Here is a 23336-nt window from a genome sequence, read left to right as displayed (position 1 = left end):
TGCTATTGCAGATAAATTTAGTGTGGGAATGATTTTATAGCCCGATATTGGCTTTAATGATTGATTCAGGACATGCATGACAGTGATGGGTAATGTTACTATTGCACACATTTCTTTTTAAGAGTGTTGCTCAGCTTTCTAAGTTGCCTTAATAGATCTTTGTTAAATTCCTGGGGGACCCTAATTGAATTGACTTGATAATGATTGCTATCACCTGCCGTGAAGATGATAAGCATATTAATTTTATCACAAGTGGTCCTTATGGGCCCGTAGTAAAAAGTTTGTGTGGATGGTCTCAATCATTATTTTAAATCACTTCAACAAGAAGAAATCTCATGCTTCTTTAGATTAATTTTATTTATTTATTTATTATATATGTTAAACTTGGATGCTTTTGAAAGTGTTGGACAATGTTTTATATATATACTTATATATACATATACATATGTACATATACAGACATAGAAAGAATTGATGTTTGTTGAGATTGCACAGCTCATTTATCTGGGGTGTCGTTGTCTTCAAATCTTATCTTATAATCTATAAATACCCAAAGGATTAGGAAAAATATAGCTGTTGGTGGGCCATAACCCTATCCGCTGATTTGTATCTATAGTCGTTCCCCTTGTTTTGCTTATTTGATCTTTATGACTAGGACAGTAATTAAGGTTGCCGTAATATAAGCAAGCTGGAACGCTTCTTCTTCTTTCTTCTCTTCAATCTGTTTTACTGTTATTGCATCAATTATTGGAGAATCCGAGATGATTGAGTTCAACCATCTGCGTGCGTCATTTTAGGCACAAAGATAAGACAAGCTTTCCCTATTTTGAAATATTGCAAGTCAACAAAATATCTAGAGGTTTCAGAGAGAGACAACATGTCAACGTATGACAGACTCAACCAAAGGGACGCATGAAAAGGAAAGGAGGGAAAAGAAAATAAACGACGAAGTAATAATGGGTCAGGCTGGGGCGCATATTTCTTTAGCATCACTAGATGCATATGGGTTTTTTTTTTTTGCCTGCAGATTATGCTGCTGCAGAGACAAGAACTATAAGTAAAAGATCCAATTAAAGAGACAATAGATTTCTTAAAAAAAAAGAGAAAAGAAAAATATGAGGATTTGGTGCTTGATTCCCATGATTAACTCCACGCAATTAGGAGTTATTTAATGCCCAAAAATAGATTACTTCAACGGAGGCATGATTGCATGCCATTTGTTATGGGTGGGAACCATGCAAAGATTGGTTAAAGTATCTTTACTAAAGTCATTGTATCCAACTGGAGTCCATCTTTAGCGAGAATTTAGGAACCTGAACAGTGATTATTTAGTTTCTTCACATGTTCTCACCTAAAATCATTGCTGTCTTTCGAGGCAACATATGGTGCCAGCTGAAGATCAACCCCCAAAAGGGGAGTAAAAACTCGAAAAAGGTCAGAAGAGAAAGCAAAGGACCAGGTGTAGTCGACGAGAAGGCATTTATTTTGTCAATCTGTCATACAGTTTACTCATTATTAATTCCATGCCACAAGGACACGCAATGCACGCATTGTAATCTTCTTTCGAGTCCTTTGACTTTATTATACCTTATCCGATGGAGCGAAAGCTGAGTCAAACATTCACATTATAAGCTATGAAAGTATTAATTCTTTTTTTTTTTTTTTTTTTTCATTTCCCAAGCTCATTTTATTTTTCAGCTGATAATAACAATAATATTCGGAGAGATTGAGACAAAATAGGATGAGAGATGCGACAATTCGTTATAAGGTCCTTGATGCTACATTGTCTATGACATTCGGAAAGAGCAATGTTTGTTTTGCAGGGAGATATTTCGTCAACTTCGACCAGAAAACCTAAAGCTCGTTATTGAAGAGCACGTGCTGTATTTATCTCTAGCGCTGCAAGTTGAGGCACATTATTGCCATGCATGTGGTGGCAGTCAACATGTTTCGATATGTCTTTGTCTCGTATACTGATCAATGTGCGAAGGTTGATGCTCTTTTGGGTATGATGGTGTCGTTCGTGGACATGTCTGGTCGGATGTTTAATGTTACCTAATTTGTTTCTCATTTTTCCCTACTGTAGCCAGCGAATTCATGAACATTGCCCTGAAAATACACCGCCAGATAAAATCAATAGAATCAAATTGATTTTATCGATCGAACAATCCTAGATGGGCATTGATTTGGGTGTTTAATGCTCAAGAAAGAAAAATTCTGACAATCCTAGAATGGAATTGGTTTAATCTCACCATTTACCTTTAAATTAGCATTTTTTTTTTATGCATCTCGGTGGAAAATGCATATGTCTAACCCGATATAAATGTCCGAATTAATGATTATAGCAAAATAATTTGGTCAATGAAAGTATCTAAAGCAGATAGAATGACCAGCCAAAACAAGTGATGTGCGACAATGTCGGTCGATAATTACTATTTAATCTCAATTAGTTAAATTCCAAAACTTTGGCCTCCGATGATCTTAACTTCTCTCTCTTTTTGTGGTTCCATCCAAAACGAAGACAATATTCTCGACTATTTTCAATTAAGAACTTTGAAGATTATTAGGCTGCTCTACCGCCAAAATGTTATCACTACTTATTCCAACACATATCATCCGATATATAAAAAAAAAATCTACTTTGATGCTATAATTCCGTTCACTAGTTAGGCCCAGTGTTACATTGGGGGTACATTTGGACCTTCTCGGCCAGTTATGGGCCATCTGTAATGATTGCTGGACCAACCGTCTACTGGGCCTAGTATTCTTGCACTAGTTTATTTGTGTTATTCATTTAGTTTAAGCTCAAAGACCTGCTTTGCTCTCAAAAATGTGTTTTCCCAAGGCACACGAGGGATCTGCACCAGTTCACTAGTGAATTCCAAGCAGACCATTAACAAACACCCCACTCACGTATGGGGCAATCTCTTGTAGCCTTACCGGAGACGGCACTCTCCTTTATTATTTTTTAGTCAAATTATTTGAAATTTGAACATACTTTGAATATATCACTGAACATTTTTCTGTTCAACTTTGACATATGTTTACTATCAAAGATGATGTACAGCAGCTTACAGTTCACAATCTACTATTCACCTGCTACTTCAAAGATTTTAGTGTTGATTCTTCAGGATATTTTTCCTCGGCAGATTAAGTTATTAGCTACTTTGGCTGAATGCGTTAATTATTCACATCTAATTCTGCGTGGATAAAAAAAAGCTACGCACACCAAGGAAAAAAAAATATCTGGAAGGTTAATGACACTTGCTATTTTTCTGTTTTTTTGCTTCATTTTTTAAAGTCGTGTGCTTGACAGATCCCATTATTTATCTTCTCAATTAGATAGATATAGTTGCAACAAGAAACAATAAGAGAAGACAATAAAAACAAGTCTATAAGGAAAATGATATTCAAATTGGTTTCAAGACATCTTTATTCAGTGAATCTATGTTGTGAAGTTCAAAAAGATAACTCCTCGAACAATTTCATTGTCCATGAAATCTAATGACCTTCCGCTTTGGCCTCTCCATCCACTCAGCTGCTCTTTTCTCTAGCATTCTCACACCTTGCACAAGCCATTTGGGCCTTCCCACTTCAAATGCAATGTATGCTATGGAAATCCCAATGATGATTCTAGATGCATAACCTATCCATATTGTTTTTTGTTTGAACCAACTCTCACGCCCTTTGTAGTTGAAAGTAGATGAGGGCGTTGGTTGAGGAGGTCGAGCATTGCTAAAGCATGCTTTTAGCAATGGAGTTTCATATAAGCCTGGATTCCCACTAAATGAGTCGCTTGAAAATGTGATCAATTGCTTGTCTTGAGGTATGTGTCCTGTGAGTTGGTTCTTCGAGAGGTTCAAGTGTCCAAGGAATGCCAAATCTCCCAATTTTCTAGGAATCTCCCCACTAAGCTTGTTTAAAGATAGATCGAGCCATTCAAGATCAGTCAAATTCCCAAGAGTAAGAGGGATGGAACCTGTAAGGTAGTTGTGTGAAAGGTTGAGCCCTATGAGAAAGTGAATATGTCCAAACACTGCGGGAATGTCTCCTTGGAAAGAATTATGCGACAAATCGATGGTTGTCAAGATGGTCAAGATTTTCACTAGCTCAATCTCCAGCCCTTTCATGATTGGGGTCATGGAATTTTCATATGATGACATTTGCAAAGTTTGTGTCATATACAATAATTAGTCCCCATTTTTCCCATCCATCATGGCTTTAAGGTTCATCAATATGTTGATTGGCAAAGAACTGTGAAAGTTGTTGTTCGATAGGTCCAAAATGCATAAACCAGAAAGTGGTGAGTTCCCCTAGGAATATTCAACAAATCCTTAACATTGTTTGATCTCAAACTGAGAACTTTCAGTTCTAGGAGTTTTCCCAACCAACTCAGGAATGTATCCTCAATCTGATTGTTCCTAAGATCCAGAACTTCAAGATGTTTACATTTGATGAGGGATCGAGGCAATATGCCTTCAAACCAATTTCGACTCAAGTCAAGAGTTGCTAAGTTACTTCTCGAGGAACATGATTGAGCAATTGCGCCCTCAAGGTGATTTTTTCGTAAGTTCAAAACCAATAGATCGACGCTGAAATTTGTTAAACATTGATGCAAGCTACCTATTAAGCCGTTGTTTGACAAGTCGATGACCTCTAGCTTGGTAGCATTGCATATCAAAGGAGTTATCTTTCTTGTGATATCATTCCTTGCAATGTCATAATAAAATGTGCTGGGAGATGAAAGTGGAATTGGCCCTCTAATCATGTTGTTGGACAAATCTATTATACCTAACAAGTTGTTTAAGAAAATCTTTGTGGGCAATTGTCCTGTAAAATAATTGCCGCTCAAGTCTAGGACCAAGAGATTGGTCATATTGCTAAAACATGGTGGTAGATTCACAAAGAGACTATTGTTCAACAAAGATAATGTTTGTAGCGAACTCAACTGGCAAATCAAAGGAGGGATGGGGAGTGGCCCTTGGAATTTATTTCTACTCAAGTATAGGTAGGAGAGATTGGTCATACTACTAAGACATGGTGGTATATGACCAAAGAGACTATTGCTAGAAAAAATTAACGTATTGAGTGATTTCAATTGGCAAATTGACAGGGAAATCTCACCGGTGAAACCATTGAAGGCGGCTAAAAAGTAAGAAGTAGATGGTGGAGGGATTAGGAGTGTCCCTTGGAATTTATTTAAGCCTAGGCCTAGGTGTGAGAGATTGGTTATACTACCAAGACATGGTGGTATATTACCAGAGAGATTATTGGCAGACAAACTTAAAAATTGGAGTGATTTCAATTGGCAAATCGACAAGGGAATCTCACCAGTGAAACCATTGTAGGAGGCTAAAAAGTAAGAAGCAGAAGGTGGAGGGATTGGGAGTGGCCCTTGGAATTTATTTCTACTCAACATTAGGTATGAGAGATTGGTCATACGACCAAAACATTGTGGCATATTCCCAGAGAGACTATTGTTAGACAAACTTAAAAAATGGAGTGAACTTAACTAGCAAATCGAAGGGTAGATCTTACTGGTGAAAAGATTGTTGGAGGCATCAAAGTAAGAAGTAGAAGGTGGAGGGATTGGGAGTGGCCCTTGGATTAAGTTGTTTTGAAGTTCAACATGCAACAATTGCTTTTGGTGCAATTGTTGCGTGCCTCCCTCAAGAAGGTTATGAGAAAGATTTAAAAGTTTCAATGCATCGCTTATGCCCCAAAACCACATTGGGATCTCCCCACTAATCCTATTACCAGACAATCGCAACACGTCAAGCTTTGAGAGAATGAGGGAAATATTGGAGTGGAGGGTGCCACAAAGCCAACTGCAACTAAGATCAAGACTGATCATGTTACCGGTGACATTGGAGCCCATAAGCAGCAGTCCACAACCTTGTTCCATTAGTTTGTCTTTGGATAAGATGGCATTTGGTAAAAATCACAAAAGCCCAATGGCTTGCTATCAATCATGAAGGAATTTTTCAAAAGGAGCAAGGCATCGCACTGGTTAGGAGGGCAAAGAGCTGAGGCAAAAACATGGGAGGAATGTAAGAAAATGAAGAAACAGAGGAGGCCGAGGATTTGATGCCACTCCATTTTGCAAATCAGAGTGAGTTTATTGATGATGGAAAATGCTTCAACTTGTATAGCCCTTCTTACTTGTATGCTAGTGGGCCCACAACATGTGTAAGCCATTCTAAAAGCTCTGTTGGTCAGCATATGAGAAATTTCATGCAATGTTATAGTTCCGAATCATTGCACATGGAGCAATGGTAATTAATTTGAAATGAATGTTTGATAGGCAAGATCAATATGTTGCATTCAACATCGCAATCTTTCAGATTTTTTCTTTTTTGAAATTTGAAAATCTAGAACTACAAGATTAAATTAGCCACAAGGAAGTTGAATTGAAACTGCGCTGTTCTAAATATAAAGAAAGGCTACCTAATCAACAACCCATAACAATTTGAAAGCCTCCAATAATTTCGTCATATATAAGAGCAAATAAAAGGCTAGGAAAGTTATTCGACACATCACTCAAAAAACAACTGATATAAATACGTCTAATACGAGAGTACTTCAGATTAATATTACTCAAAGTTAAATCATTGTTGAATTTAAAATAAAGCGAAAATTTCTTTAAGTTTAATGTCAAATATTACACATTGGGAGATGAAGTTGGAAGTTTGTGTATATAAATGAGATATCCACTATTATCACCTTTGCTCCCTCGCATTGGCAAAATTAAACGAGATTTTGCAAGAATTGCAGGTGTGGATTATCTAGAGATTGGTTGCAAGCCATAACATCTGATTTTGGCAGAATCGGAAGGAATCTGTGGCAATTGAATTGGCATACTAATTTTTTTTTTAAATAATCATTGTGTTGTGAACTCATCTGGGCTTGACTTGGTGGAATATGAAATGCAAATGTCAGATCTGCGTCGCATTCCGAACGTGAATTGACTCTGGATGACCCATGCTCTCATATTTTAAGTCAGAAAATCTGTTTTTACATGAAAAAAGTATAGTCAAACACAGTTTAATCAATAGTCCGACAAGCTTAATCAAGGAGAAAAGAAAGTGCCTTAGAAAAAGTGAGAGGGCATTGTCATGTGTCCTCGGGGTTGTTGTTCTGTTTTTTGTTTCATCCATTCAAGTGCAAGTCAAGTCTCCTCCATAATATATTGGCAAGCGGTCCATGCATTCATTGTTTTCGTGGTTATTGGATGTTGTACAGTGTGTAAGTTCCATTGCCATCGCGCGCGCGCGTATATATATGTATGATAATTGGACTTACGGAATCCTTCAAGCACTCGATAAATTATAATTTGTATTAAGCGTGACAGTCCTCTCATTCTATATGGATGTTTCCACACATCCAATAAAAATTGCTTATATATATATATATATATATATATATATATATATATATATATATATATATATATATAGATTATTATGTCCATAACAGTTACCCAACTCAATCAAATTTCTCTTTCTCAAGTTAGGTTCTTTCTTTATCATCCCTCCAATCTTTTGACCAGTCACTTTTCTTTTCATTTATCAGGGCAAACATGAGCATAATATGAAAGTTAATCTTATATAAGTGACGGTTTATACATTAAGATAATCGAGATCAATCGACGATTAGCATTTCTAGAATCCTCACGTCATTGATTATTTTGGTTTCGTGTAGTCCAGATAGACATTTTTGTCATTGGCTTTGCCTTGAAGTTTTGAAAATCTTCCCATGCATGTTATTCTGAATAAAAATGTCTGGCATTTGTAGTCTTGGGATGTATTGCATTTGTGTTTGTGCGACTAAGAGCTTCATTTTGTTCCCTCATTGTGATGGGAGAGTGTGCCTTTTTTTATTATATATATATATAGGTATATCTTAGTCCCTTGATGATATAAACACATGTTTCGAACTATTCACCAAATAATAAGGACCACAGTTTATTGGATGAAAAATTGGTCATGCCTTTTCATTTGTAATTTTTAATGTAATTTAAAATCACTAAAATATTAGCTTGCGAAAGATCAATCTCATGAGAGTTTCTGTTATGCTTTTAGTTACTCTAAAATATTTGTTTCGAGTAAAAAATACCGCATGCAAGCAGGAGCAAGATTTATCTCAGCTTCATCGTTCGCTATATATAATAAATAATCGTTTTGTGTGTAAGATCAAAGTGTCGAGTGTACATGATGTAAACCAAGTACCTTTCATTGATATAATTCTTCAATCTCTCGTTACAAAAAGAGTTGGAACATTAAATTAAATTTTAAAAGATCATAACTGAATACACGGGAAACTGGCTTAGTGGATGCTCATGAGTCGAAGAAAAAATGGCATATATATACAAATTTCAAGAATTCGAAGCCTATTCAATATAACAAGCCACGCAACAAATCAAATTTCGGCAGTTTTGGATTAAACCGGATATACTATGCCGAACCATCTTTTGCTTCTTCTCTCGTACCAATTCCACCAACCCAAGTATTAGCTGAGTAAACTGGCTAGAAGAACTTGTGAAAACAACTCTATCCTCAGAAGAACTGCAAGGAGGGAGTGTCCCACAAAGGCTGCATGAATCACGAGTTGAGATAATACTAAAGAAAGACCTATCCTCTGTTTCTTTCCTCCTTCGATGAAGTCTAATCTTGCTTTATTTTAAGATGGCTGGCAAAAAGAAATAATAATAAAGAAAGACCTGAATGAATTTGAGACGGACCCGCACAATCCTTTTATATTCACGACAAAGTAATTTTCACGTTCGTTCTGTTCAAAACACTTTCTTCCCTCATCTACGGCAGGTCTCTTCGTTAGTATGATGATAGGGGGTCCAAAAAGAATAGTCTAATACTGATGGAGCGTTTGATATACGATGGTTCAAGATAAAGCAAGGAAAACTTCTAGAAAGGCTGATTTTATTTGTGATGCTTCCAGAAAGCATATGAAAAAACTGCGCTGCCTTCTATTCCAAAAGTGAGGTCCACAGTTACGTACAATTCATTCGAGCATAATGTCCTTGCAGAAAGACCTGGTTAATTTCTCGGGAGACCGACAATTTGATGCCACCCCATTTTGCACTTCGGCATGTGAGTAGGGGGGTGGTTTGTATGCGGATTCATCAACTTAGGCTCCGTTCGTTTCGTGGAAAATAATTTTTGGAAAAATAATTTTTGGATTTTCCGACGTTCATTTCACGGAATATGAATTCTTTGGGGACAATGTTTTTCATGGAAGGAAATTTTTTTTCTAAATTAAGGGAAAATGTTTTCCACTTTTGAAAAGTGGAAAACATTTTCCTCCCTTGATCTCTCTTATCTCACACCTCTATAAATCCTCACTTCCTTCTCCCCTTTCTTTTTCTTCTTTTCTTTTTTTGTTTGAATTATTTTTTAATTTTCTTTTTCCTTTTTAATTCGAATTATTTTTAATTTCTTTTTCTTTTCTATTTCTTTTCTTTTATTTTTTATTTTTTATTTTTCGTTTCTTTGTTTCCCATCTTCTTCTTTCTTGGTTAGTTGTCGGCCGTTGCTAGGCGAACCTCGAGCTTGTTGATCTCAAGCTCGCACTCTGCAATCTTACTTATCATTTTCTTTATTTATTCTACCTGCAGTTGTACATTGCTCAAGTAAAGGGCTCTACATGCTTTGCTTCTTTTTTCTTTTATTTATTAGAACACAAAAGACATAGAGGGAGAATAGGCCACTCAACTGGAAGATTCTCATGAGGGTTGTACATGCTTTGCTTCTTTTTAAAATCCATACAGACATTTTTTAGAGTAGATGAACGTTTGACGATAATGATGGAACAAAGATATAAAGTAAGTTTGCTTGGATTTAAAGACAAGTTCATATTTGATGGATTTATAGGTCGGTATGTGATGTTTGCCTAAGTGGTGAAGTCTTAGAAAATATTTTCATTATCGAACACCGGAAAATATTTTTTCCAAAACATTTTCAGATTTTAGCCGAACACCAGAAAATATTGTCATTTTTCTGGAAAATGACTTTTGGGAAAATGTTTTTCGGAAATTGTCCATTTTCCCCGAAACGAATGGATCCTTAGATAGACTTCCAGCACAAGTCTTCTCTGAAAAGTCCGTTGGTCGGCTCACATAGAGTTCGAACTTCTTCTCCCATCGTCTCCCATAAGACCACTTCAACTTGCTTTCCGGGTTGGGAGTTAAATCAAGATTGATCTCATTTTATTTTAGAGTAAGAAAGTAAATTTTTAAAATAATCTTTCGTTAGTAACACCAATACTTTTTCTATACAATAAGTAACCTTGAATTACTCAAGGTAATTTTCGACAAAACTATGTTTTTAAATGTGTTGGCTTGATTTAGTAGACTAAGTCTCCGTTTGTTTTGCGAAAAATGGATGATTTAATGATCACTTATATAGCTTGAAATAATTAGTCAATGGAGAATATTTTTATTATCTATTATAATTTATGATTAAATTTTTTTGAATGATAAAAATATTTTTTGTTCATTCATATCTGTATGCTATATAAACGTTTGTTTTTAGAAAAATATTTTTTCAATCATTCATTTTTCACGCAACAATCGGGCACCTAATAAGGGTGCGTTTGGTAACTTGCCAAATAGTAACAATTTCTGTTCTTTTATTCCCGAAAGTAAATTTGGAACATAATCGAGAAGTTAAAAAAATTGATTTTTTGTTTCCAAGAACAATTGCAGAATCAAGCCAACCCATTTTTTTTTTTCTCTTTTCTCTTTTTCTTATTGTTCTTCTGCCCTCTCTTCTCTTCTTCAACCATTACTGGTGTCGTCAGTCACCGGCGACTAGTCTGGCAAGCTCGCTGGTGGCTAGGCAAGCCTTGCTCGAGCCACCTCTAGCCACCGGCGAGGCTCAACCTTGCCTAGATTTGGCGAGGTCATGCCCCGTCGGCGGCTGGGCGAGCTCGACCTTGTTGGGCCACAAGAAGGTCGGCCTCGCCAAATTTGGGCGAGGCCACCGCTCTGCGAGGCTCGACCGACGAGGCACGGCCTCGGTGAGGTTGTCGGCCCTTGTTTGGCCAGTTGCTGGTCATCTGAAGGTTGGCAATCAGCAACCCTTGCAGAAGAAAAAGGAGAAAGGAAATAAAAAAGAAAAGAAGAAAAAAAGAAATAAAATCATTTAAAAATTAAAAGAAAATGATTTGAAGTAGAAATTTTGAGAATGGTGCCAAATGTAATTCTATTCCAAGAATTGAAATTCTGGACAGTTACCAAATGGTTTAAAATGCTTAGAAATTATTCTTGAGAACAAAATAAAAAGAATAATTTTTGAATAGAAATTGTTCCTGGAAACAGAAATGTTACTAAACGCGTCCTAAGTCTATTCAATATTTGTTCCAAGTCTCTGCAAAAGTCAATGGTGGGTAGGGACGGAGAACGACTTGATGGGAGTGGGAGAATTTAACTCCAAAGCACAATGACAAGTCATGCATAATCGATCTTTTGTTTGAAGTCCTTAAGAGACTTAACTCTCAGATAGAATTGTGGATAGTGGAGGAGTGAATTTGAAAGAAGAAAATTACTAAAATTTGGAAAATTTGAAGAGAAAATTACTAGAGGGGCTTTACAAAAAAAAAAAAAAAAATTACTAGTGGGGGCCCAACTGTAGGTAGCTGTGCTGGTATTAGAGTCTCTCCCTCATCGCCGAGGTCGAGAGTTTGAATCCTGTAGGTTGTTAGCGTTGTAAGTGGGGGGTTATGGTGTTGGGATCTCGTGCTAGTCTCTCCTGAGATATAGGGTGTTGGGGTTTCATGAATCATGTATAAGAAAAATTAACAAAATAAATGCAGCGGAAACAAATATATATTTTACACATGATTCTCCTTAGGCGTTGTTCGTGCGTTTTAATCAAAAATCTAAACAAAAGGGAGTTAAACGAAATACCTCTCGAAGCGCGCTTTGAAACAAGTCGGTTCGGATGTTCTACAGTTCGAGTCCCACAAGCGTTGGACCTCTAGTTCGACACACCAACAACGAACGTCGAACGGAAGAGAGAATTTCGGATAACCACTTCGATCGTGCTAGCAATCACGTGGAAACAAACCGTCGTATCCTTGATGTATAATAGTCACGGCCCGAACGAGATAATGTTCTTCTTTCTTGCGTCTCAAAGAACACAAGAACATGCACACAATTTGCTCTCTATTTTCAGCAAAACATTTTTTTTTTCTAAAACACAAAATGCACACCCACCTTTTCTGTTTTTCCAACCCCTTTAAGTGTTTCAAAAACAACTCTTTTAAACTAAAAAAATAAACCGATCAGCAACGGTTATTGATCGATGGACGATCAGCAACCGTTGCTGATCGTCCCCACTCATGCATGAACAATCGTGCATGAGCGGTTGCTCACACACGAGTTCGTGCATGAACGGTTGCTCATGCACGGTTCGTGCATGATGGTCAGCAACGCTGACCGTTCATGCACGAATTCGTGGATGATGGTCAGCGGTTGCTGACCATCCAAGATTTAATTAATTAATTAAATGAACACATAATTAATTAATTAATTCCTTTAGTGCATATATCTAACATAGGGGCCCAGCCCTTCGCCCATCCGGGTATGGGGGCCCATGGTGGAGTCCTCGGTTACAAAAAAAAAAAAAAAAAAAATAGTAGCGGGAGATTACCAAGAAAGTCTTTTAAAGTTTTTGCAGTTGTATCAATTCAGTCATAAACTTATTTTTTTTTTGACCAATTGAGTCATAAATTTTATAATTGTGCCGTTCAATCATTCCGGCTAAAATTGGCCAGCTAGCGCTGACGTGACCACTGGTTGGTGCTGCCGACAAATTTTTTAATAACATTTTTTTATTTTTCTGAATTATTTTGTTAAATTTTTAATCCTTTTTACCTCCCTCTCTCTCTCTCTCTCGCTTCCCTCTCTCCTCCTTCCTCCTCTCTCCTCCTCCCTCCTTTTTTTGTTTGGCTCTGGCAACCGACTAGTCCTCGCCAATCGCCAAATTGAGGTGGCTGGGCAAGCTCGCTTTGTCGTCGTTGGGCGAGCCCCTGCCGGCTTTGGCGAGGGCTCTCCTTGCCAGATCAAGCGACGGCAAGGCAATGAGGGGGCCTTGCTGTCGCTGGGCGAGGGTGAGCTCACCTAGACATTGGTGGGGAGAGCCCTCAACGAGTCCTCACCTAGTGATGGCATGGCGAGCCCTTGCCGTCACTCAATCTGGTGAGTTTGGCGAGGGCTCGCCTCGCCAGTGGCTAGTTAAGCTCACCTTTTCCCAGCAATGGCAGGGGGGCTGTCACGCCCCGATCCTCAGGCATGCACACATCCGTCTAACTTGGTCGATTTTATAATGCGATATCCCAGGACAATGTATCGTCGACCCTTTCAATTTTAAGCACATGCGGAAGCAGTTAAAATCCCCAGACAATAAAACGATGGGATAGAAAAGCAGGGCCATATTTTTCATATTAAAATTTATAACCAAACTTTTATACAAACCACAATTCACTTCATAACTATTCACATCAAAACGGAGATTTCAAAAGAAGACAGAAACTTAGACGAATTGGGCCGAACTCAAGGCCTCTCTCAGGATTGTCTTCTTCTTCCAAAAATCCTTCTCTTCAGATCTCACCTCCGACTTTTCCTTCTCGGATTCCTCCTCCTCAGCTCTTCAGCGGGGTCCTGAAATGGTTTTCCCCAAACTGGGATGAGACTACGTCTCAGCGAGTTCTACCCCACTAAGCCCGATTAGTAAACTACTATACTAAAGGCTGCCTATACACGCACAGGGCAGAAGACGTACCTTGGCCTCAGATCCCACCTGCAAGTCAGTACAATTCACAATAAATACTCATTCACTTCGAACAAATCGAACCAGTCGATTACATGTCATACGAATCAATCCCCACCGTGGGATATTTAAAAGCTAGGCCACGTGCATTCTCCAGGATGACCTTCCAAGTCTCCGAGTTCACGTGCCTCGAACGTTGGGCCCACGTGCATTCTCTCGGGCGACCTTTTCGCCAAAGTGATGCATCAAGTCACCGAGCCCACGTGCCCTTTAGATGCCCGGGCCCACGTGCATTCTCTCGAGTGCATTTCACCAAAGCGATGCATCAAGTCGCCGAGCCCACGTGCCCTTTTAGATGCCCGGGCCCACGTGCATTCTCTCAGGTGCATTTCACCAAAGCGATGCATCAAGTCGCCGAGCCCACGTGCCCTTTTAGATGCCATTTCCTGTCACCGAGCCACGTGCATTCTCCAGAGTACATACCGAGTCTCCGAGCCACGTGCATTCTCTCAGCGACCTTTTCGCCAAGGTGACATATTCAACCACTGAACTCACGTGCATTCTCCAGGTGACATTCCAATTCACCGGGCACACGTGTCCTCTTTCAAATGGTCACCAATCTACTTTCAACACCGATAACCAATGCCCAACGATTTCTCAATCAAATAATTAAATCAACTCAATAAAGCATTATAAATGCTTAACAACATACTTGGCCATTTACCGATCAACAATTCAATTACAATCAATTCTAATCAATTTAGGGTAAATCCCTAAAATATCACAATTTAATTAATTCCATACAACGTAGAGCTCAAATAAATAAACGAACTGCGCCACGACGATCAGCACGAGATTTCGGTCGTCGGCCATCAAAATCTTAATTTCCGAAAAATAAATAAATAATTATTAATTTCGAAATTTAAATAATTAATATTAAAAATTCAATTTAGCTCCAAATAAAGCCCGATTCGATAAACAGACTTCACCACGGTCATCAGCATAATTTTCCGGTCACGGGCCATCCCAGTTGAATTTTCGGAAAATAAATAATTATTTAATTAATTTCGAAAATTAATTAATATTAAAAATTCAATTTAGCTTAACATAAAGTCCGATTAAATAAACAGACTTCGCCACGATCATCAGCATAATTTTCCGCTTCTGGACCATCTCCCTTGAATTTTCGGAAATAAATAATTATTTAATTTAATTCCGAAAATTAATATTTAAATACTAAAAAATCCACTTAGGCCCGGAAAGCCTAATTGGAGCCCACTAAGGGTCGGGAAAATCCCCAGGCACTTCCAATAATTAGTAGACCATGTCTACTTGCTAATTACACATTCAATTTATCTAATTCACATCACAATTGACTAATAATTGCTAATTTATTCTAATCTAACAACCTAAACATAATTAATTAAATCTAAACCAGCTTAAAGCATAATTAGCCACTAATCCTGGATTAGTGAGATTACTCACCAAATCGCGCGCAAATCGGATCAATCCGACGGCGGCGACGCGAGGAACGATTGTTCCCAAAGCGACTCGCGGATCCGGGGCCGGGAAACGGCCCAAAAGTGGGCTCGAAGTCGCTGAAACCCACTCCGTGGGTCTGCTGGTCGCGGCTGATCGGGGCAGCTCCGGCGGCTAGGGTGGCGAGGGGAAGCCGGCGGAGGGTGAGGGGGTCGCGGGGAAGGTCTGGTGGGGCTAGGCGGTGGCCCATGGTGGCCGGAGGGTGGCTGGTCGGTGCGGAACAAGGGCGAACAGCGGCTGGTTCGCACGGCCTGGGCGCGCGGACGGGCGGCTGGGCGCGGGCGAAGCGCGCGGGCGGCGGTGCGGCGGTGCGACGGCGGGACGAGCGGCAACCGTGCGGCTTCTTCTTCTTCGTTTCTGGTTCGCCGACGAAATGCCCATTTCACTTTATCGAAACGGGGTCGAATTTCGGGATGTCACGGGGCCTCGCCATTGCTAGGTTTGGCGAGGCGAGCCCTCACCAAATCCCGGGGGGTTTCGCCTAGTTGCCTTAGTTTGATGATCGTTGAGGGCCGCTAGTCATGGGAGCCGAAGGAGAGAGAGAGAGAGAGAGAGAGAGAGAGAGAGAGAGAGAGAGAGAGAGAGAGAGAGAGAGAGAGAGAGAGAGAGAGAGATGATAATAAAATAATTCAAAAATTAAATTAAAAAAACTGTTGTTGGTGCTAGCCGGCGGCCACATTAGCGTCGGTCGGTGGCCACGTTAGCACTGACTAGCCAATTCTGGCTGGAAGGATTGAACTGACATAATCATAAAAGGTTTAAGACTCAATTGGCCAAAAAAATAAATTTATGACTGAATTGGCACAACTGCAAAATATTCAGGGCTTTTTTGGTAATTCCCCTAATTACCAAAAGTTCTAATTTTTTTCCTTCTTCCTTCTTGTCTAGTTTAGAATTTTTAACTTTGCTTCCTCTATGAGATTCCCTTTGACGAGGCCAACAAGGTGCAGGACCACGAGAGAGAGGTCTGGTAATTAACTGGAGATAAATTATCATCTTTGATAATGAACCCACGTAGGTTTTCCTTGCTCCAAGTCTCGAGAACATAAAGGTCCTACGACTTCGATGTCAGTCTATCAGTGATATGGTGAATACAACCTTGCAGAAATTGCATGACAATCATGCTTCCAGTGGCGTCCAACATGGTTCGCACAAGTTCTTAAATGTATTGGCTTGATTTAGTGGATTAAGTTTTCATTTGATTAGCGAAAAATGAATGATTCAAGAAACATTATTATAAAAATGAATGATTGTATCATTTGAAATAATTTGTCAATGATTAATAATTTTATTATCGATAATAATTTATGTTCAAATATTTTCGTGAATGATAAAAATATTTTTCATTCATTTACATTTATAAATTATATAAATGATCAATTTTTTTAAATATATATATTTTTAAATTATTCATTCTCCTCCAAACATACGGTGTCTAATAAGTCTATGCAGTACTTGTTCCATGTCTTTGCAAAAGTCCATGGTGGGTAGGGACAGAGAACGACTTTGGAGGGAGAGTGGGGAGATTTTTTTAACTCCAGAGCATGGTGATGAGTCGTGCATGATCTTTTGTTCAAAGTCCTTAAGAAGACTGGACTTTCCGGAAGGATTGTCGACAGTGAATGTGCTAAATCAGACCAAGAAAATTACTAAACTTTGGAAAATTTGTTGAGAAAATTACTAAAAATTTCCAAATTTTTTTCCTTTCCGTCTTATACAAGTTTTAAATTTTCAACTCTGCTTCATCTGAGAGATTCCCTTTGATGTGGCCAACAAAGTGCAGGACCATGAGAGAGGGAGGGGTCTGGTAATTAATTGGAGATAAAATCGTCATCTTTGATATATCCTCGAGAGGTTACCTCATTAGAGAGATCTAATGAATAAGATTGGATAGGTTAATTTCCAGGACAATGAAATGCTTACCAACATTTAACTATTCCACAATTAAAATTTGGGTTACTACCAATAAAAACCCCAAATTAGTACCTCAAAATATGTTTATTCCAAATAAATTTTTCGTCTCACAAAAATTTTCAAACCGGTACCGTTTATCCAAATTTACCTCCATTAGCATTTCGTGTAATATTGTATTAAAATGCATATGTGTCAACATACTGTACACGTGTCAGATATTTATTTGGAAGTTTTTCAAATCTCCAAAGCCGAAAATCAAACTTTCTTATGTCCACTACAGCCCAATGCCGTATCCGGAACAGAAGGCTTTATCTGCATCAGTCCAAAACATATTCTTTTCCTGCAACACAGCTTGAATTCGAACTCTAACAGAGAAAACAACCCACTTAATAACTCTGAACAATCTGAGGAACTAACATCGTCTTGCAGCACATCATCTCTCCCTTCAAATGTGATAGATAGCCCCATTCCAGGCAAGCTTTAGTGCAGTTTTAAGCAGAGTTTTCCCCTTAGCAGTTTGAAGTATCCATTCAAACTCAAAATCTCATGCACCACACTTCAATGAAATCCCAGCAACTCCAGAAGATGATCTCATAGTCCATACAGCCTTAGAGAAAGCACATTCGAAGTATGTGGGGTTCCTAGATTTAGGAAAAGAGGAACCCAAGACACACTTGTCATCAATTGAAGTCCACTAACTCATTCTATCAAATGTTTGCAGCTTATTCAATACAACAAGCCACACAATGATATCAAATTTGGGCAGGTTTGGATTAAACCAGATAATCCTATGACAAACCATCTTTTCTCACACCAATTCCTAACCCAAGCATCACCTGAGTAAACTGACCAGAAGAATTTCTAGTGAAGAATACTCTACCCTCAGAAGAGCTGCAAGGAGAGAGTCTCACACAAAGGCTGCATGAATCAGGACTAACAAATCAGACCTCACAGGAGGCCATAGCCAATCACCTCCATTAATAACAGAGGCACCAAAGAATTTGGTCCCAAAGCTGCATCGTACATGACTCTTGGAGAATAAACATCTCCCAGAACACCATGGGGATGCCATGATCTTACTCTAAAAAAGTGTCCTACCCATTACAATGATATATTAAACATATAGCTTAAGAACAGATCTTGCCTTGAGTAGCTTACTCCAGGCATATGTACTGTCACCCTTAGAATCAACAGACCAAATGGAGATTTATTTATAAGTAAAAGGTTTAATTAAATTTGCTGTATTATTTGGACAATGAGTTCAATTAAACTTCTTGTTCTTAATGGAATTTATGGTGTGATCATCAAATGATCTTTTCAGGTGCTATCTTTTCTCCTGCCATAAAGTCTAGCCTTGCTTTATTTAAAGATGGGCATGTCTGCTAAAGAGATATACGAACGAAAGACCTGAATGAATTTGAAAAAGACCAGCACAATAAGTACAACAAAGTGATCTTCCTATCCACGCTGTTCAAAACACCATCTTCCCTCATTAATGGCTGGTCTCTTGATTACTATTATGATCTGGTGGTCCAACAAGAATAGTCTGATAGGGAGCATTTGATCTATGATGGCTCCAATAAAAAGAAAAGGAAAACTTCCTGAGAGGCTGATTTACTTGTCTTGCTTCCTGAAAGCAAATAAAAGCACTGCATTGCTTTCTACTCCAAAGCAATTGACTTCCACGGTCACAAACAATTAGGTTGAACAATGCACGAAAACAAACAAGTAATTCATTACAAGGACATAATTCAGCAATATATTTGAACATGCGTTAAGCTCCACTTCTATGTCTGTTCGTTCATTGCAGCTTCATGCAACTATAGCAACCCAACAAACATGACTGGGCTAAACTTGATTGGATCAACAAGAACATCTCATATGACAAGGCCGGTCAATTTTCCTCGTCATCAATAGAACTATTTCAATGTACTCATACCACATTTTAGTTATTAGTGCGAGTATAAGTTGACTTGATTGTGTACTCTGCTGCCAACTGCACACAGGACAATGACTTGTCATCAGGCGTTCTCTTACAAGAATCGCACTCTTCCAGAATCCCAAAACAGCAGATTGTGTGAGAGCATTTTCTTCTACTCTAAAGATAAACAAATGATCAATGCAGAAATGCAATGGCAAAAGCGAGGACACATTTTTGTGAGCTCTTAACGCTAATGTAAAAGAAACGATGTAGCTGCTAAAAAAGGAAGTGATCAGATGATGGTACTGTTATCTGATCACTAATTTTTGCTTTGGCCAGTAAAAGAAGTTCCTTTACATCAGATATTTCAGTCATTTTCGGCAAAATTGTTCACAAAACTTTGAAACATTCAAGACCAATTAGTAAAGGGTGTCGCACATAATGTATATCTGAACCTGAAATAGGCACTCAGCAAATCATGATCACTGTTCTTGGTAGAAGTGGAAGGATATTCAGCAATGGTTGTCACCTCCATTAATGTATTATATTCTTGAGTCTAAGCAAGAACAGGTTTAGTTTGCCCAGATCAGAACGTCAATTAAGCAGAGATCGATGCCCCCTCCCCCCACAAAAAAGTCAACATCCCTATGGCCCAACCCAAATGGGTCAGGCCCTCAAAAAAATCACTCAAGTGGCAAGCTCTGTCCGTGAGTCTTTGTTTACTCGATCATAATGACAGAGAATTAAACGAAAGCAGAGGAATGACAAGGCTCCACTTGGTCATTAAGCGAAAGGAAATACAGAAATCAGGTTTTTATTTATTTATTCATGAGTGATGCAAAATGCAAGGAAAAGAAGATAACGGTGAAGGAGCAATGCTCCAGTGGAGGGAAGATGGAGACGCGGTGCATTTTGGGACATAAACGACAGAACAAATGCAGAAGTTCCCATAACCTGAGCTCTCTATCTTTTAACTCGGTCATGCGACTGTAACTCAGTACATTGGCGGAACACAAATGAGCGCGCGCACATACCGAATCCTCTCATTCATGGGCTCCTCCAAGGCTCCAAAGGGTCAAGACGTGGCATCGTGCAACTAGTCCGACTATGGAAATATTGACACTGTTCATTGCACCCCCACCCCCCAAAAAAAAAAGAAAAAAGAAAAAAGAAAGCAGTGTCAATGAAAGACCCGTACATTAATCTTTTCTAGCTAACTCTTCCGAAATTGCAGTAAAAAATAAGAAGAGAAGACATTACAAGCAAGCCTTCACAATTGAAACGAGTCATGACATTTCAAGCTGGCTTCTTTGCCCTTGATCTATATTACACGCAGTTTAAGAAACGGCTTCTCTACAACTTCACAGTCCATGAAATTTGATGGACTTCCGCTTTGGCTTCTTCATCCACTTGGCTCCTCTTTTTTTTTTTCCGCCATTTCTAAGGCAGTGTACATTATAAATATCCCAATTACGGTCCAGGATGTATATCCAATCCACCCAATTTTCTGCTTGAACACATCTTCTTGCCCTATTCGATCGAAAGTTGGCGACAACAATGGTGGAGGGAATTGAGAATTACCTAGGGCATGTACACTTTAGATGTAATTTATCTCTGTAATTCCCAGCCCCAATTACACCAAATAGCTCACACAGTATTTAGCCCCACAATTCCTCACAAAATAATCTCTTAATCTCAAAAGGAATTTACAAAATCTTAACACAATATTTTCACGAATTCAAACACTTGATATGTAATTTACTAGCATAAGCTCTTCTTTAATGCTCTTCACAAGGAACATCAACTTCTTATGTATTTTTGACCAAAAAAAAAAAAAAACTTCTTATGTATTGGCAATAAGTGGATCCAAGACAGGAAACCCTTTTCAACTAGGAAATTTATTCAAAATATGAAACCTACTTAAATTAGGAAAGTTTGTTATAGGGCTCAAACTCGAGACATATATTAACAATAATGACGATAGTACCATCGGCATCGTGGTTGACAATTATCAATTTTGGGTCGGCCACTAAAAGAAGTTCCTTTGTAGAGAACCTCATATTGTCACTTTCCTGAAGTTCACAAATATTTAACAAACTTGATTATTATACTGGCTTCTTTTTATTGTCTTCGTTGAGAAAAAGAAGTGCAGGAACGAGTTCTATTTTGAACCAGAAAGAATTACAAAGCCTGTGGGGAATTCACCACATTTTGAATGTGCCAACACCGGAAAGAATTACAAAGCCCATAGGAAATCTACCGGATTGAGTAGTTGCTATTGGTCTCTCTTTATAGAATTGTCAAGTAAACTCCACAAGTATATCCCTCTCGGATTTGGCATACGAACTTCAAACAAGAAGTCTGTGATGATCAATGAATTAAGTGGCAGATGTGGGAACCTCGTTTGGAGGAAGCGTGACGAAACAAATCCCGGGATGCATTAACCTCCACAGCACTGCAGTTCAGAATGCCCCATGAGCAACAATCCTTGTCATTCTTCCACTTTTCCAGGGATTGCAGTATCGACGGGAGTCAATTTTAAGAGTAAGTGAGTTGCTAACGTGCAGCAATGTGACACGGCCCACGGACGGAGCATGATCCAAGACCGATCTGAGGGCGGCCGTGTCACGCATGATGGGCAGCCCACGAGTGGCCCATGACTGTTCCATGAACGACCCATGATCAACTCATGATCGGCCCATGCGCAATACGGACAAAAGCCCGTGACCATTTAGTTGCTTTGTGTCAGGCGGCCCTATTGATCTTGATCTTGCTTCTGACACACGCCCATAGACTTCTCAAGGCCTAGTGTACAGACTTGTAATGATGGCTTGTATTCAAACACAACCGTTAGATTGGAGGGAAAATCAATGGATGAGATGAATCCTGCACTTGTATAAATAGGGGTCCCTCCCCCTCCTTGTACTAAGCTCATTCACAAGCAAATACATTCGTTCCTTTGTGCATCCAATCCTTGTGTTCGTGCGTGTGAGTAAAAAGGTTGACTTGGGATCGAAAATTCTAAGGCCACATAGTGTTTGATCGATTGTAATCGACCGATCTGTGACAAATGCATCACTCTACACAGGATCACTTTTTCTGTTGAGAAAGGGAGTCTGATTAGAAAGAGAGAGAGAAATGGAGGGTAGGTCTATATTTTGCTTCTGCACATTGCCGGGGGCTCTAGGAGAGCGTTTAGCTTGGTGATAGAATACATAGTCTACTTGTTATTGGAGTCATAAAAAAAGTTACTGTTGTAATTATGATGGATTAATAAATCAACGAAAGTTGATATGTAATTCGAAAAACATTTTAAAAGATAAAAAAAATAAAACAAAAAAATATTCGATTGGCCCCAATTTGATTTTGGAATAGGACCGAACCCATAGGATTGGTCTAGTCATCGGTCCTAGGCTCAACAGGATCGGTCCTTTGTCCTAAAAATTGTGAAGTAGCAATATGTAGGTTGATTCCTAGGTTAGGTGCTGGACCGGCTCAACCTAGACAATACTCATCTCTAATATAGACAACGAAGCAATATTAAATTATTAGAATATTTTACTCACATAAATGAGAATATTTTTAATTTCTGTCATTTTTTTTTTTTTACATTGAACCAATTAGGTGATCCCTTCTTCACTAAATATTCACGCTGGGTTTTTGAATTAAGTAAAATCTTTTAAGTCTAAATGAATCAGTCCTACCAAACCTGTCTAATCTAATTGAATATTGGAGATTTTAACAGAACTTAACTACAGTCATGTAAGGACGCATATTTTAGTTTGACCTTGAAGATTTTAAGTTTGTCGATCATGTCGTATGATCATTCCGGTCTCCATTAGTCGAAATGGCTCAATGCTACGAATCATTGACATCTAGCTCATAGGCCAGGCTTCCACTTTTTCTCTAGTTAAATAGGTTTTTGAGGCGCAAATCATCCGGCTTACATCTATGATTTCCAAGGAAGACTCAATAATGTCATCCCCAGGTCGCGGTTTTTACGTAATGCTTTGTCTGCATAAATTACTTTGCTTCGGTGTTCTTTCAAGGATTCACATTTTATATTATCACATTCTGTGAAAAATATATAAAAAAAATTACCATAAAAATCATAAGCCTTTACTTAGTGGCCGGTGAGGGCTTGCCACCCTTGTGCGAGGGTTCACAGGCCCTCA

Source organism: Eucalyptus grandis, chromosome 6 (assembly GCF_016545825.1).
Source record: "Eucalyptus grandis isolate ANBG69807.140 chromosome 6, ASM1654582v1, whole genome shotgun sequence".
Taxonomy (NCBI): Eukaryota; Viridiplantae; Streptophyta; class Magnoliopsida; order Myrtales; family Myrtaceae; genus Eucalyptus; species Eucalyptus grandis.
The sequence above is the reverse complement of the archived record's forward strand: the minus strand, read 5'-3'. Positions refer to the sequence as shown.